The following is a 5,387-nucleotide window of genomic DNA, read 5'->3' as shown; positions in this document are numbered from 1 at the left end:
AGGGCAGATTTGCAGCTACAACGTGGAGTCATCTGTGTCATCGTGGTAACCACAGATCTTTGTGCCTTAACCACACAGCAGAAGGGACATCTGCCCCTTTGCCTAGGAGATAGAGAAAGGGACATCACTGACACCTTGTGTGCTAGGCATGGTTGAGCTGCATCTGTTGCATGCATTTGCTATAGTTATACCTCCTTTTGATGAGGCAGATATTGGACTTGGAGGATTTGTCACAAACAGAAAATAGAATCTAGTATGTGCTCTAACAGTGTATCCGAGTAACTGCAGGAGTAAGCCAATATGGCCATGCTGCCTTCTAGAATCCAGTCTTTTCAAATAATTGAGCACGTTAGCTGTAAGCAGGAGCAGCCTTCTTATTATTAAGACTCACAATACGAAATAATCCTACATTTGATATTCACCCCTGTTTTTCCCTCTTTTTAGGCATTGGACTTTGGTAAGGCAGATTTCTGTTTGCTCAGCTGAAAGCTCTCCAAAGCTGAGACTGCAGTCTGTTGTGAGCTAGTAAGAGCAACCAGGGTTTTGTGCGATCATAGTGCCCTCGTGTTGAGGCCCTGCTAGGTATAAGGAAAACTATTCCAAAGTATCGAAATAATGCTGCCCTCACACAGGAGGGACATATGCAAGGGTCTTAACTGAATGTTTTGGTGAGTGCCAGAAAATTAAGAATGACGTGCAACAAGTGGTCAACCCAGGATGCAGCATGCCTCATGAAAGAAGTAGGGATTGTTGTCGCTTTCCTGTTTCTATGGTAGGTAGTGTGCCCTCAATGCAGACATCTTAGATGGTGTACCACTTTGTTCCCCATCCCACAGACCCAGGATGTACATCAGACCTCTGGTGTGACTCACTTTTTGGTTATCTGAGAACAGACACATTGCTGAACCATAAGGTCTCAAAGGTTGTGCTGCTCATGTTCCAAGGGGGCCAAGGCCTAGGTGCTGAGGATTTTGTGGCTCCCCATGCTTCCTGGTCAATGGCTGGAATTGGCATTAGCTTATCTGGGACATTTTGGTGTCTTTTCAATAGATACTGATGTTCACATTACAACATTGAGATGAAGGAGGTTGGGTGAAGCACACCTCTGTCTGGAAGGCAGGGGAAGGGGTTGGAGGTAGCGGTCTATTTGACTAGACATAGCTGGGGCCGTGGCGTGTGACTGAAATTGGTGCGTGTTTTGCTGTAGATTTGCTGTTAAGGAGCGGAATTCAGGAAGGCATGTAACAGCCAACGTGGATAGACTTCGGCAGTGCAGGCTGTAAAAGAACAGTGAGTGCAAACTGCATGATTTAGATGTCATTTACAATCCCATTTAAAGACCCTCTGTGAAGTCTGTTCTCATCACCTAGTGCCTAAGTACATCTGCAACTCTGTCACCATATGCTTAGTTCCTTTGTACTTTGCCTCCTTGAAGACAACCGTAAGAACTTTTAATTGAGCTATATGGCTTAAATCTTACTGAAGCAGACCAGAAATGCTGATCAGCTCAGAGTCCACTCACGTGTCAAAACCTCATCCCTCGTGCCAGCCGAGTTGTCCTGCTGCAGGGAAGAGATCCAGTACTGTCGGGCTGGGACAGCCTGGCCCATCGCAAGCTGCTCCCCAGTCACATGTGGCTGGAGATATGCAACGGCACTGAGTGCTGGGAAAACAGCTCTGAACTGATTGTGGTCTGAAATGGCAAAGATGTTAGACAAGGGGGGTGGAAAAGCAAAGGGAGAGCATGGCACTAGATTTTTTTATGCATTAGTGGCTGTGGAGGGAGTCAGTTACAGCTTTACAATTTTGCAAGGAAATTTATACTGCTTCAGAAAACTTGGCCACAGGGCAACAGTGCCTACCAGTCTCACAATGCGAAATCTTTCTGACTTTTGGACAGGTTTTGCTGATATTTGTGTGCTTTGGCACTGCTTCTGCCCAGCAACTCAATGAGGGAATACGAAGTATTCTCCTACCCAACACTAAAGTACAGGTATACTAGCAGGGGAGCTATGCTTATTGCCAACTCTATTTTTTTAATGTAAAATGTTTGAGGGGAAAACAATCCCAAAATAAAACCAAACAAATCCCATGAAGTAAGATGCTTTTTATTTACACTTATTAGTTGGAACCATGTCAGCAGTGAATAGCTCTCAAGTTTTTGTGGAGACTTAAATACCCTGGTGCAGACCAGATTATGCTACCAGAGCCCAGCTCGCCCACCTCGATTAAGCCTGCACATTTCAGTGTCTGCCCAAGAGGAAAGAGTCATTACTTCAGTGAGCATGGCCAGCACTGTGCTTTTGCAATAGCCTGATTCGTTTGCCCTCAGATACCTCTGAACTGTGCTTGTCTCAGAACCAGGTAATATGAAGTTATGATTGTTATCTGCATTTTCACAGCTGACAGGACAAAAGATGGTAAAATAAAGTTGACATGCATCAATGCTTTTAAGAAAATTATGCCCTATTATTGGTAATAAATTTGAGGATTGACTTCTGGGTCAGTGAATTGAAAAACATGGAAATGACACCCCATACATGTTTGTCTCCATCACTTTTAAATGAGGTATTCAAGATAGAGCGATCAGATTTTTCCATCTCACCTTTTGGCAGCTTTTTGTTGCATTGGTTGCTTTATCGTGTCACATCCTGTCTGTTGGATTCTGAAACTTCCAGTTGTTTGGCTTTGTGCATATTGCTAAAATCAGAAGTTGATTCAAAACAAACTCTAGGGACAAAGAGATGTGGCTGTAGGCCTGTATCATTTTGGGGACTGCTTAAGTAAACTCAGTGAATGTCTACTGTTTCGCTGACAAAACTTATATAAAACATTATGATTACCTAATCTTAAATTTTTGTTAATTTATTACATGCCCTGATATCCTGCAGAAGAATTAAAGCCTTGGGGGAGGGGGGGAGAAGAATTATCTCCTGTGCTTCACTCTCTGAATTTTCCAAAATTAAAACCAACAGCTGTTCCAAAGCCACAAAGAAAAAGTAAGTAGCAGGTGGTACTATGTATGTATGTCTAATTGCAATCTAACAGTCTTCTAGCTAGTTAGCATGCAGTGAGGAATTGGATAGTGATTCAGGCAAAGAAGGGGAGCAAAGAGAATGGGAAAGTGAGAGAAGTTTTGGCTTGGGAAATTAGCATCTTCATAGGGAGGAGGAGTGGAACAAGGAGCAGTGAGTCATGATGTTCTTTTTCTTTTCTGAAATGTTCTCCTTTTGACTGGTCGCTATCTAGAGAAGCTGGCAATAGATGCTAAGAATACTGGTGAAATGATGGCACGCCCAGTACAGGGCTCAGTGTAAGTGAACTCATCGACTTCATCAGGTCAGAGGCTCGTACAAAGCAGTGGTAAGTGTGCTGCTGGGGCTCCTTCCGTACACAGCGCATCTCTACTGCTCACACCTACCCTTTGAAGGATCAGTGACGTGAACATACCTTTACATTTGCAAAGTCCTGAAGGCTATTCATTTCCATGGTGGTAATGGACTGTTTCCACTCAGCTTTCTCCAGCCTCTGTCCAGAAAATAGAAGTAATCTGGGCTTCTGTTGATGACTAAGATAAAAATATTCCACCTCTAACAAAAAGAAAACTTCTGCTTTAAACATGCTACTTGGGAGGGTTTTGATGAGGGCAGAGAAATTTTGCTTCTTTAAGACAAGGGAGAAAGAACTGTCCTCCTTGAGGTCTGAAGTAAAAGAAACCAGAAGCAATTCAGAGCTGCAAAACACGTGGTCTTGCAATTAGGAGCAAGAAAAAAACCCTTGGCACCAAAATGTGAGCCATTTGGGGGAGTGGCTTAGGAGTAACAGTCAGTTGCGAGATCACCACGAGCGGTCCTGGGAGACATATTGGGAGATCTGGTTCCCTCAGGTACAAGGAATATTCCTGCTTTTATACAAAGCACTAGTGAGATCCAACACAGCGAAGGATAGGACTATTGTCCTCTACAAAAGCAGAGTAAAAGACTGATATTTATCTGCAGAAATGCCAAAATAACTCTCCTCTGTAGAGCATCAGAGAATGAACACTGGTGGGAAGAGAGGAAAGAATTGTGTGAGGTTCAGGAAAACGTCAGCGTAAGGACAGATGAGCCTGGACTGGCCATAAGTAAATTTAGCCTGGAAGGATCGCAGCAGTGGCTGAATCTAGAACAGCTTTCCTCTGGCAGAAGCAGTGCTGAAACGCCGCTTCCTTTCATGAGGTGGCAGGATAAGATGGTGATGGGGGATTGCATAGTGCAGTGTTTGCAATAGAGAGGGATCATGCTCAGACGCTGAGGAGGCCTCTTCCAGCCCTGCATTCTTTGTCCAAAAATGGCATAATCTGCAGACTTGCCTTGTACAAATAGTCTGGGCTTCAGAGAGAAACTCCAGCACCAGCAGTTAGTTGCTGGGAACAGGACAGGGATCTCTAGATCAGTCATACACCGCCAAAGCCTTATCCTGACTCGACTGCTGCTTCTGCTTCAAACATCTGCAAGAACAGGTTTAGAAGATGGATTTGATACATTAAGACAAGCTGGATTTGGAGAAGGCAGAAACCTGATGGGCACTTGACTTCTAGGAGAGAAGGAAAACAGGTTTTTGGAGTAAAGTATAATCCACAACAGGGGAAAAGATAAAAGATGAAACAAACTGGAATGAGGCAATGCTATCTACTAAATGTTTTGGTAACATTTAATGAGCTGTAGTGTTCGAAGTCTGCTAGATTAGTTTGGCCAATATTTTTATGGTGTTTCAGTTACATAGAAATGGGAGTGAGAAGAGCTATGATAAATGGATTTATATTCTGACTAGCACCAGTGTAGATGGAGAAATAAAAGGGTGGCATGGGAACTGTGCTCTGTAAAAGGATTGGTATTGAAAAAATCTAGTAAAAATTAAAGACATGATCTGCTGTGGGAGCTCTGAAGAAGGAAGTTGCTACTGTACCTGGCATTACAGATTTTAAGGGAGGTGTTGATTAAAAAAAAAACATAAAAAAAAATAACAAGAATATACCAGCAATTCCCTCAAAGCAACTTTCTGAAAGCACTGTATATTTCTGTATGGAGCTTAAGTGCCCCCATGGAAAAGATGTTCAGGATGGACAGGAGCAGTAATATTGGAAACTCTGGAATCACAATTGCAAAGTTTGGTCAAAGCATATTTGGCGTGTGATTCTCTTCTCGCTTGTGCAGTGCAAGTCTGCAGTCAGTAGGATCAGAGAGGTAAAGCCAGCATGATGGAGAGGAGGGAGCACCAGCCCACTCCCAGCTGCTCTGTCTCCAGGGTCTGGTGGTGATTTACTTCAATGCCGAGCTTTTCACTGACCCCCGCTAGAGGTGGTAGTTTGCATTTCCTGTGATCAAACCAATCTTCCATCTTTTTGT

The sequence above is a fragment of the Opisthocomus hoazin genome, chromosome 10 (assembly GCF_030867145.1).
Source record: "Opisthocomus hoazin isolate bOpiHoa1 chromosome 10, bOpiHoa1.hap1, whole genome shotgun sequence".
Classification (NCBI taxonomy): domain Eukaryota; kingdom Metazoa; phylum Chordata; class Aves; order Opisthocomiformes; family Opisthocomidae; genus Opisthocomus; species Opisthocomus hoazin.
This window is presented reverse-complemented; position numbering follows the sequence as displayed.